The sequence below is a fragment of the Rhinoraja longicauda genome, chromosome 9, assembly GCF_053455715.1.
Source record: "Rhinoraja longicauda isolate Sanriku21f chromosome 9, sRhiLon1.1, whole genome shotgun sequence".
NCBI lineage: Eukaryota > Metazoa > Chordata > Chondrichthyes > Rajiformes > Arhynchobatidae > Rhinoraja > Rhinoraja longicauda.
The window spans coordinates 55913084-55925153 of NC_135961.1; the positions used below are offsets into that span (position 1 = coordinate 55913084).

A 12070-nucleotide genomic window follows, 5' to 3' on the forward strand; every position below is an offset into this window, starting at 1 on the left:
AATGTTGCGATAGTACCCGCTAAACGTTGCGATAGTACCTGCTAAATGTTGCGATAGTGTATGCAAAATGTCATGATAGTACCTGCTAAACGTTGCGATAGTATCTGAAAAATGTTGCGATTGTATCTGCGAAATGTTGCCATAGTATCTGCAAAATGTTGCAATAGTACCTGCTAAAATAGTATCTGCAAAGCCAGGGGAGCAACAAGTGACCCATCACTGACATTTGAGTTTCTTGCAGAAGTACCTCATTGTTGAAATTATAATTGAAAGATCTTGGGTTTGAAATTGTAGCAGGAGACTCCAATGATTCCATCAAATTATGAGGTGCATTGTAGGCACAAGGTGGGTCTTAGGATCATTGCAATGTCCAAGTAGCTCACAGACACAGAACATGGTCCAATTTCCAAGCATTTCGTTCATAAATCTGGAAAATGTAAACTTCTGACAGTCCATATTCCATCTCTTAATAGGTTAAAAACTTCGGAGAAATCCTGCTTTTAGCTGCAGTCCAGGAGCTGGGAAGTTTGTTACATGAGCATATTCCGGTACAGTTGCTGCTTCATTGTCCCAGGGGCATTACTAGGATGCAGCTTTTCCAGTTCCCTTAATACACGTGGCCCTGTGCACATCCTTCAGCACTTTGTCAAGGCAAGGTTGACAGGCATACTTGATTCAAGCAGCAGCGATTTGGCTGGAATTTTGTTCAGTGGGATGGGTGGTCATTGGAACTAAAAATGACTCACTCTCTACTGCTGGTGTACGATGACTAAAACTCATGTGCAAAATGCTACGTAATATATAAATTTGGGGACAATCCATCAAAGTATACAGTGCATGCCAGCAACATCCTGGACAAGTTGGCTTTCTCATCCTCAAAGCAGACAACAATTGCCTGTGTTGTAATTGCTCCGGTTATTATCCATTTCAACCATCGTGAATTTACCTTAAACACGAAGCAGATTCTCAAAGAATCGTAGAGCAATACAGCATGGAAACTAGCCCTTGAGCCCAATGAGTTGGCATCAATTATCAAGCACCATTTACACAACTCCTACACTAATTCCAATTTATTCTCGCCATATTCCTACTAACTCTACCACTCACCTACACGGTAGACAATTTACAGTGGTTAATTAACCTACCAACCCACTCACCTTTGGGATGTGAGAGGAAACTGAAGCACCCAGAGAAAATCTACACAGTAGCAGGGAACGTGTGCAAGCTCCACACAGGCGGCACCCAAGATTAGGCTTGAACCCACGTCTCTGCTGCTGTGGGACAGAGGCTTGACTAATGCACCACTGTGCTGCACAACTGAATCACCTGCCATGCCAGATTTATATAACAGCACACAGTGTCCTATTTTCTATGAGATGATACAGTTTGGAATGTATTGGCAGAAAAAGTGTTTGTCATGTTCAAAAGGGATTGCATATTTAGTTGGAAAGTAAAAGATCTTTAAGTCTATGGGGAAACTAAGAAAGGGCTTCTCTTTCAAAAAGCTGCACTCTAAATAATAGATTTTAAAAAATATTTTCTTCCTAATCTTATTCCACAATATAGTAAGAGAGTTTCATTTTATTTTTCGTTGTTGGTATGTATCAAGTCATTGATGAGCCGAAGATGAATCTATAATTGACAAGTCTATAATTGTTGAGAAGTCTCTGGGCTTCATGTTCTTCCCAATCACCTTATACTGGGCATTCATAACATGCACTGGCGAGCAAAGAGCAACAATGGTATCAACCATTCGTGAATGATCATGATGTGTGGGACAAGATAACAGATTTTAAATTTAACATTTCACACTTCACAAAATGACTGCTCCACAATTATGACATTCCCAACAGCACAACGATCCATCATTGCTGCACCGGCAGTGCCAGGAGTCAGTTCTCTCGGTCATGGGAACTGGTTGAAATGCTGCAGCTCCCAGGGCATAGAAACATAGGTGCAGGAGTAGGCCATTCGGCCCTTCGAGCCAGCACTGCTATTCCATATGATCATGGCTGATTATCTAAAATCAGTACCCCGTTCCTGCTTTTTCCCCATATCCCTTGACTCCTTTAGCCCTAAGAGCTAAATCTAACTATGTGCTACTTGTGTCTCAGAGGAGGTAAGTGTGGGGTTGTTGACAATAAGATTGGAGATGGAGAGGTGAGAGGGGCAAGATTTAATATGAACCTGAGGGGAAACTTTTTCACACAGAGGGTGGTGGTATACAGAATGAGCTGGCAAAGGAGGTAGTTGGGACAAGTACTATAAAAGCATTTAAAAGACACTTGGACAGGTACATAGATAGGAAAGGTTTTGAGGGGTATGGGCCAAACGGGGGTAAATAGGACTGGCTTAGATGGGGCATCTTGGTCAGCATGGATGTATTAGGTGGAACTGTCACTGTGAAGGCCACTGAAATTTAAGTAAGGGAATGGGAAGGCACAAGAAAGTGATACTTCAGTTCCACGGTGTGATTTGGATTCTGTATTCAGCTCTGCATACCACAACTCAGGAAGAGAATAGAAATGAAAACAAGGAACTGCAGGTGCTGGTTTACAAAAAAAGGCACAAAGTGCTGGAGAAATTCAGCAGGTCAGGCAGCATCCCTGGAGAACATGGACAGGTGACGTTTCGGGTTGGGACTCTTTGATGGGTCCCGACCCAAAATTTGCCTGTCTGTGTTCTCCTGGGATGCTGACTGACCTGCTGTTACACCAGTATTCTGTCCTTTTTTTCAGGAAGGATATATTGGTCTTCGGAAGTGCAATAATGATTCCTGGACTGATATCAGGACTCAAAGGGTTAAGTTGTGAATAGAGATACCATAAGCGTGGAATTTATTCCCATGAGTTTATAAGGTCAAGGAGGAATATGATTTTGGTGCTCAAAATTATAAAAAGATTGATCAGGGGAAGTGCAGCGGAATTATTTTCTCTCGTGGGGAAATATCCAGGGCAAGATGTCACGATCCTAAAATTAGAGCCAGTCCTTTCAGAAAAAGGTTACTGAAAATGTGGAATTCTTCCCTAAAAGGCCATGGATGTTGATAGGTAATTGGAGCTATCAAGATTGAGATGTTTGTTAGGTTAGGGTATCAAGGATTTTTTTTTTTTTAAAGACTAGGAAGCACAACTGAAGTATAAATCAACCATGACCTCATGGGGGAGGTGGCTAAGGTCCAAGAGACCGATGGTGTGTTCCTGTTCCTGTTCCTGTTTCTGTTCCTGATCATCAATGGCACTTTGGCATTACTGATACTTCAAGCATTTGGAAAATTTGTGTAAGTCTTTATTCTCTGTCGGATGTGATTCTCTATAGGTTGCATTCTTTAGTTTAGAACACATTTAAGGAAGAGGCATTTCCATAATTGGGCAATGACCACCAAACAATGATGTGCTGTGTTATCCTGTGAGTCACCTCCGCAGAAGTCCCTCTGCTACCTGTTAAATTACAGGACTGTGAATTGGACCGTAAAATCCTAAATTTGGTCACTGTAGTGCAATTTTACTATCAATTACCTTTCAAAAATTGAAAGTATTCTCAAGCACAAGAACTAATTAGAAAAACTAAATTAGTGCAGTGATTTACATTTTGTGAAGGTTATGGTGTGGAATAGCTACGAAGGACTGTACCTCTACCTGTTTGAAACTGAACGGCATAAGTCCAAAAAAAGAAACAGTGCAGGAGAAACTCAGTGGGTCAGGCAGCATCTCTGGAGAATAAGGATGGGTGATGTTTTGGGTTGGGACTCCTCTTCAGACTGAAAGTAGGGGGTGGAGGTGAAGAGCTGGAGGTGAGAAAAGACCAGGATCAATCAAGGCCAGCCACAAATGACCACAGGCGAGGCAGTGCCGTACGTCCATTGTAGTCTGGAGAAGGTGTGATCTCAAGAGGCTTGCAATGTGGAGAACTGTGGAACTGCTAAAACGACCAAGGTGGATAAAGGTATTTATTCACAAAATGCTGGAGTAACTCAGCAGGTCAGGCAGCATCTCAGGAGAGAAGGAATGGGCGACGTTTCTAGTCAAGACCCTTCTTCAGACTGATGTCAGGGGGGCGGGACAAAGGAAGGATATAGGTGGAGACAGGAAGACAGTGGGAGATCTGGGAAGGGGAAGGGGAAGAGAGGGACAGAGGAACTATCTAAAGTTGGAGAAGTCAATGAGAAGACAATTTTCTTACACAAGGTGGATAAGAGGGTGAGGGGGAGGGGAGGGAAGTGTAAGGAGAAGTTACTTTAAATTAGAGAATTCAATGTTCGTACCACGGTTGTAGGCCACCCAAGTGAAAAACATGGATAGGTGACATTTGGATTCTGAATGAGGGTCTCAACCTGAAATGTTCTCCAGAGATGCTGCCTAATCTGCTGAGTTACTCCAGCACACTTTGTGTCCTTTTTGTAAACCAGCATCTGCAGTTCCTTGTGTCAACATAAATCCAAAGACTATCAGGCCCAATTCCACTCCAGAGGTCAAAGTGCTGAATCTATGATTTCTCCTCCTTGCGGAAGTGAAGGAGTGACAATAGACAATAGACAATAGACAATAGGTGCAGGAGTAGGCCATTCAGCCCTTCGAGCCAGCACCGCCATTCAATGCGATCATGGCTGATCACTATCAATCAGTACCCCGTTCCTGCCTTCTCCCCATACCCCCTCACTCCGCTATCCTTAAGAGCTCTATCCAGCTCTCTCTTGAAAGCATCCAACGAACTGGCCTCCACTGCCTTCTGAGGCAGATAATTCCACACCTTCACCACCCTCTGACTGAAAAAGTTCTTCCTCATCTCCGTTCTAAATGGCCTACCCCTTATTCTCAAACTGTGGCCCCTTGTTCTGGACTCCCCCAACATTGGGAACATGTTATCTGCCTCTAATGTGTCCAATCCCCTAATTATCTTATATGTTTCAATAAGATCCCCCCTCATCCTTCTGCATTGCAGAGATAATTGAGACATTGAACTCTGAGTAAAACAAAGTCAGTTTCCTGGCCAACATTTATCTTTCATCCACCATTCATGAATTTAATAATAAGTTCCCTGCAGTTTTGTGGGATCTCGTTATGCGCAAAGTGGGATAACATAGAACTGGTGTGAACAGGTGATCGATTGAACTCTGGGCTACTTCCCATTAACCACCATGTTCTTGAACCACCCTGCATCATATCCCAAACTCAGCATTGAATCACCACCACTCTCCACACTAGTAAGGTGTTCTATGCACTTGGATCTTGCACTCCAAAGTGCTGAAGTCATGATCCAGTTTACTTAGAATAACTGATTATTTTGTTGTATACCTATTTGTTGTTGTTAAGCTACGAGTAAGATTAACACTTCCAGTTCATATCTCGTGCAAGTGAGAAATTAACACGATAGGCAATGTATGTTCAGGTCGAGATCCTTCCTCAGACTTGTTTTGGGGAAGAAAGCTCGCAGGACAAAGCCTGGCGGGTAATAGGTGAGGAGTTATTTGATCTGCAGATGGTTGGACAAAGGCCAGAGATAAAAAGACAGAAGGTGTGAAACAAAAGGATCGAAGAGTTACTAATTGTGAAGCTAGAGAGAGGTATGTAGGTGAAAGGGGAGAAATAGCTGCGAGTCCAGGTGGGACACAGGGGAGAGAGTGGGTCGGGGAAGGGGGGGGAGGGGTTGTGTAGTTACCTAAAATTGAAGAATTCAATGTTGGGTAGTAAGCTCCCCAAGTAGAATATGAGGTCATGTTCCTTTGTGAAAGGCACTTTTATAAATGCAAGTATTTTATTAACACAGCGTTTACTTCCTCTCGAAGAAGTGTTCGCCGAGTAAACATGCATTCGCAGCGATTTTTTTCCTTCTCACATGTTTCTTTAGCCTCCTTGCTTCTGGTTGGCACCAGATCAAGACCCTTTGCAGTCCGCTATCTGAAATGTTGACAGCTTCTCGCTGTCGGGGAGCTCCAGCTGCTCACTTGCGCCTTCTAGTGCTTTGCAATGGCGCTGCAGCCTTCAGAGGTAACCTGGGGTAGCCTTGTTCGGCTACTTCTGCTCGCAAGCAGGGTGAGAGCCCGTAAATGGAGCAACTTAAAGAGAACACAGTGATTCCGATACAATAGGCACAACTGGTTGAGATTCCAGGGTCCAAAGACTCTTCTGCTGATGTATTTTAAAATATATATATATATATATATTATATATATAGATTTCCTGGTCTCAGGAAATAGTTGTGGAGAAAAGAAAGTGTTCAGGACCCAGGGACAATCATGCTCATTGCAGCATTGTGGTGATGTGACTGCAACTCAGACTCAGCTGTGCGGCTGGCTGAAGGCCAATCCAAGCCCTTTCTGGCCAAAGGCTGTGCTGTAGCTAGGGAGTGGCGTCAGTAGACTGGAGGGTATGTATGCACGGTGTGTTGGGACTCTGCTCTCCCACCATTCAGAAGTACCTCATTGTTAACCGTCTGCAGGAGCACGGGACGGAGGCTTTGCACGGAGTTTAAAGAGCTGGGTAAGTTCGCAGCGATTTTTTTCCCTTCTCACGGCGGCCGCTCGTCAAACCAACCAAGGCAGAATGTGAAACTTGCCACACGCGTGAAGCATTTTGCAAGGGGCGAGCGCTGAGCGGAGAAGTGCACTCTCAGCAGTAACAGGGAAGCTTTTCCTATCTTGGGAGTTGGTGCACTCGCTGGTTGGGGGTTTTGGGGGTTTTGGGGGGGGGGGGGGTCGTGGTCGGTGGGGAGCTTCGCTTGATGTCTGTGCTTACAAGCGGTGATTTCTTTTCTGAGAGGGCGGCAGACATCTCCCAGCAGGTCAGCGGATGTGTTAAATGAACGTCTTTCATGTTGAAGACACTGCGCGTTGACGGTTTTAGCACGACTCGCTTTTCAGAAGCCGAGCCTGGGATTTGTCGGTGCCCAGAAGCAAGTTGAACCAGCTGTAAAACGGTTCAAGTGCGTCGCTTGAATGATAAAGTTTGGAGCCCCAGACCAATTGCAGTTATCACTTCATTTTGGGTTAGCTAGGCTTCAAGAAACTGCTGAGCAATTTAAATGCATTTTTTTTAAAACTTCATTGATTTCCTCATTTTCATTGTTCAGAGGGTCTTCCAGATCAGATTCAGAAAGTTTTATTTGAAGTAGGTTTTGTGCTGTGGGCTCAGTTGGTCTCAGTCTTGGGTCTCAGAAAGTTGTGGGTTCAAATTCTACTGCAGACGCTTGAGTTCAGAATTTAGACGAACAAATCCTCCGGGTGACTCTCAGGTGAAACCTTAAACTCTTACCTCGCCTCATGTGCCTAGATTGGACAAAACTAATCCCATGGCAACAGGTAAAGTTGATACAAAAAAAAGCGGTTATCTGCGGTCTTAGCTAATATTTGTAACTCAGTAGCCTGTATAAAAAAAGGATTATAGGAGCAAGGAATTGCAGCTGCCGGTTTACCAAAAAAAACGACATAAAGTGGTGGAGTAACTCAGCGGGTCAGGTAGCATCTCTGGAGAACAAGGACAGGTGATGTTTTGGGTCGGGATCCTTCTTCAGACTGATTGTAAGGTGGGGGTGGGAAGGAAAGCTGGAAGAGAGGAGAGGCAGTACAAAGTCTAGCAGGTAGTAGGTTGACACAGGTGAAGGAAGTTTTATGATAGGCAAATGGTTGGACAAAAGCCAGAGATGCAAAGACAAGCTGTGAGACAAAAGATTAAAGCTAACTGAAGATTGCAGAAGGAATATAGGTGGGAGGACAGAAATAGGTGCAAGTCCAGGTGGGGTACGGGGGAGTGTGGGGGTGGGTGGGGGAGCGGAAGGGGGGTATGTGGGGGGAGAAGGGAGGAGGGCGTTATATAGTTACCTAAAATTGGAGAACTCAATGTAAATACTGTTGGTTTGTAAGCTATCCAAGCTAAATATGAGGTGTTGATCCTCCAGCCCCCCCCACCCCCAATCAGTCTGAAGGAGGGTCACGACCAAAAACATCACTATCCATGTTCTCCAGAGATGCTGCCTGATTCGCTGAGTTAATCCAGCACTTTGTGTCTATTAAAAAAAAAAAGAATAGTCTGGCCATGATTCGATTGTCATTTATAGTTTTTGCAAAAGTCTCCTTCCTACAAAAAAACTACAATCTTCATACCCCTCTTCATAGTGTCATAGAGAGAGTCATAGAGTGATACAGTGTAGAAACAGGCCCTTCGGCCCAACTTCCCCACACTGGCCAACAATGCCCCAGCTACACTAGTCCCACTTGCCTGTGCTTGGTCCATTTCCCTCCAAACTTGTCCTTTCCATGTACCTGTCTAACAGTTTCTTAAACGATGGTATAGTCCAACCCTCAACTACCTCCTCTGGCAGCTTGTTCCATACACCCACCATCCTTTGTGTGAAAAAGTTAAATCTTTTCCCCTTCATCTTGAACCTATGTCCTCTGATCCTCGATTCCCTGACTCTGGGCAAGAGACTTTGTGCATTTACCTGATCTATTCCTCTCATGATTTTGTACACCTCTATAAGATCCCCCCTCATCCTCCTGCACTCCGTGGAATAGAGACCCAACCTACTCAACCTCTCCCGAAAGCTCACACCCTCTAGTCCTGGCAACATCCTCATAACTCTTTTCTGAACCCTTTCAAGCTTAACAATATCTTTCTTATAACATGGTGCCCAAAACTGAACACAATATTCTAAATGCAGTCTCACCCACATCTTGTACAACCGCAACATGACCTCTCCACTGCTATACTCAATACGCTGACTGATGAAGGCCAAAGTGTCTAAAGCCTTTTTGACCACCTTATCTACCTGCGACTTGACCTTCAAGGAACCATGCACCTGTACTCCTAGATTCCTCTGCTTTACAACACTACCCAGAGGCCTGCCATTTACTGTGTTGGTCCTGCCCTTGTTCGACGCCCCAAAATGCAACACCTCACACTTCTCTGTATTAAAGTCCATCAACCATTCCTTCGCCCATCTGGCCAATTGATCCAGACCCTGCTGCAATCGTTCACAACCATTGTGAAGCAAAGCCACAACTCTAAACAACCTTTTGCTTCTTTTATATCTAGGTGTGATGTTCTAGTGTCCTACACCATCCGTCCTGCACTTCAGCACATCCAACATTCTGCTGCTCCTCCTCCCACATGATGCCCATTACCCATTCCACACTCACATTGTCACCCTTGCTGACCTGCATTGATTCCTGTTCCACACTTGGTGTTTCACAGTTGGATCCCTTATGGTCATACAACGTAAGGAATACAAGCAGAAGTAGCCCATTCAGGTATTGGATACAGTGGGAAATAAAATGGTTTAGGGTAGGGTTAGGGTAAATGGGTACGCTGTTTGGCACAGAGTCGTTGGAATAATTGGCCTCTTCCCGTGTTGTATCTCTGTGTAACTCTATGACTGCAATACAATCACAGCTAATCTTTTATCTCACTTTCCCTCTAGCCATTAACCCTATATCCATTGCTTCACTTAATATGTAAATTTCTGTCTTGAATATAGTCAGCAACTGACCCTCCAAGGATAAAGAAACCCAAATATTTACCATCCTCTGGGTGAAAATTGTCTCCTCTCTGTACTGAATGACTGACCTGTTGTTTTGAGACTGTGATCCCTGTTTCTGTACATCCCAGACAGGTAAACATCTAAGATAGACACAAGAATCTGGAGTAACTCAGCAGGACAGGCAACATCTCTGGGGTGAAGGAATGGGTGGAGACCCTTCTTGAGACATCTACCTTCCCCTCACCCCATCAAGCCCCATAAGAAACTTTCTGTGCCTCAAGATCACCACACTCTTCTCAAAAGAGCCTTGACCCAGTCCAATTAATCTCTCTTCATGTAATACTCACTCCATGCTTTGGTTGAGAGACCAGACCTGTATATTTCATATCCCAGGTGCAATCTCAACATGAGTTCTTTGGAATTGAAGCTAGGCATCTGTATTCTTGTACTCAAGAGTAATGTTGTGTGACTTCCCAATTACTTGTATTACCTGGCATGTTAGGAGATCCATGCATTAAGACATCCAAGCTACCCTGAACACCAACACCTTTGAGTCTCCCCCTCATCTCATCACATAATGTTTCCAGTCCTGCAGTTCCCCAAAGAGCTCTCCATTTTGCCCACATTTGTCATTTCACTTCCGATCTGCCTTTGGCAATTGTGCACCAACCTCTTTGACCACACGTTTGGTTATCTGTCCTAATAGCTAATTCTATGGCTGGTTGCCTTTTTTTTGTCTCATGCAAAGGGTATTGGAATGTTTTCCTATATTAAAGGTGCTTTAAGTATGCGCACAAAAACTATATTGGCAGTACTCGCTGGAGACTCTGAGTCTTGTGGCTTCAAGTCATTGAAGCTCCTCCAGAGACAAACTGCCAAACTGTCAATGTCTTTTGGATGAAATGTTAGATCAAGCTTTAATACTGCTTCTTTAGTATTTTGAAGTGAGCTGGAAGTTATTACTAATGGCCCACAATAATTTGACACCATCAAAATTGGTTTCTTCATAGAACACTCCAACAAAAAGCAAAATGATAATGACCTGATCACAAAGATCTGACCAATAGCTCAGTATCGCTTTGCTTTTTGTGAAGATGTCCCCATGCAAACCTGCCGCTATATTTCAAGGATAACCACTCCCTGTTGTTTCATTGAACTTCACAAAGTATTTTGTGAAGTTCAAAGCTTAGAGCTATATTAATGCACTAAAGGGCCTTCTGGTGTCAAGTTAGGAAGAGGGGATGTTCAACGAGATCTGGGTGTCCTAGTGCATCAGTCACTGAAAGGAAGCATGCAGGTACAGCAGGCAGTGAAGAAAGCCAATGGAATGTTGGCCTTCGTAACAAGAGGAGTTGAGTATAGGAGCAAAGAGGTCCTTCTACAGTTGTACCGGGCCCTGGTGAGACCGCACCTGGAGTACAGTGTGCAGTTTTGGTCTTCAAATTTGAGGAAGGATATTCTTGCTATTGAGGGCGTGCAGCGTAGGTTCACTAGGTTAATTCCCGGAATGGCGGGACTGTCGTATGTTGAAAGGCTGGAGCAATTAGGCTTGTATACACTGGAATTTAGAAGGATGAGGGGGGATCTTATTGAAACATATAAGATAATTAGGGGATTGGACACATTAGAGGCAGGATACATGTTCCCAATGTTGGGGGAGTCCAGAACAAGGGGCCACAGTTTAAGAATAAGGGGTAGGCCATTTAGAACGGAGATGAGGAAGAACTTTTTCAGTCAGAGAGTGGTGAAGGTGTGGAATTCTCTGCCTCAGAAGGCAGTGGAGGCCAGTTCGTTGGATGCTTTCAAGAGAGAGCTGGATAGAGCTCTTAAGGATAGCGGAGTGAGGGGGTATGGGGAGAATGCAGGAACGGGGTACTGATTGAGAGTGATCAGCCATGATCGCATTGAATGGCGGTGCTGGCTCGAAGGGCTGAATGGCCTACTCCTGCACCTATTGTCTATTGTCCCCACTTAGGCGATTTTAAGGCGAGTGCCGGCGACTAGGCTGTCGCCGGGGTGTCGCGGGCATGATCGTGAGGAGTCTTCAATGAACCCTAGCGTCCCAGAATTTTTTTACAGATAGAAATTTCTCGGCGACAGCTGGCTTGCCGCCAGGTATTGTGGAACAAATGGCACTTGTATAATCTGTTTAACAGAACAAAAAGGCTTGCAGCACATAACAGGATCTCAACAGACAAAGTTTTGACATCAAATCATGTGTTATTAGAGCAGGTGACCAAAAGCATGGTCGAAGGGCTGAGTTCAAGGATGGTCTTGAAGGTGTTCATGGATAAGAACATTACATGACCACACGTGTCCCATCCTCCCACACCACAACAAAGGCAATGGGTTTTCTGCTACGCATTGATTACCTTTGGGATTATGGTAAAAACAACAATGTTTCTCTCATGAAAGTACAGATATTTTCAGCAAAAATAATTTATTTCAATGATTTGGATTATTTTTTTTCTCCAAACTAGTCCAGGCTCACCCTGGAAAGTCACCAGACAATGACATGGTGGTGGCCAGGGGTGGGCTGATTCCCATTCAGGTGATCTCTGAAGAATGTTAAAGCATTGGGCTTCTACATTATACC

At 44.3% G+C, this 12070-nt stretch overlaps 1 protein-coding gene across 3 annotated transcripts in view; it reads left to right on the forward strand.

Annotated features, from left to right (window-relative positions):
* The first annotated feature begins 6345 nt into the window (after positions 1–6345).
* The window catches only part of LOC144596773 (pleckstrin homology domain-containing family G member 1), a 181164-nt gene continuing 175439 nt past the window's right edge, over positions 6346–12070 (forward strand). The window contains exon 1 of one of the 3 annotated variants that reach the window (XM_078405545.1): positions 6346–6479. The gene's annotated coding sequence lies outside the window, so the exon portion shown is untranslated. Of the gene's footprint in view, positions 6480–9214; positions 9245–12070 lie in introns of those variants that run through there. The other 2 variants (XM_078405543.1, XM_078405544.1) reach the window with 2 other exon arrangements.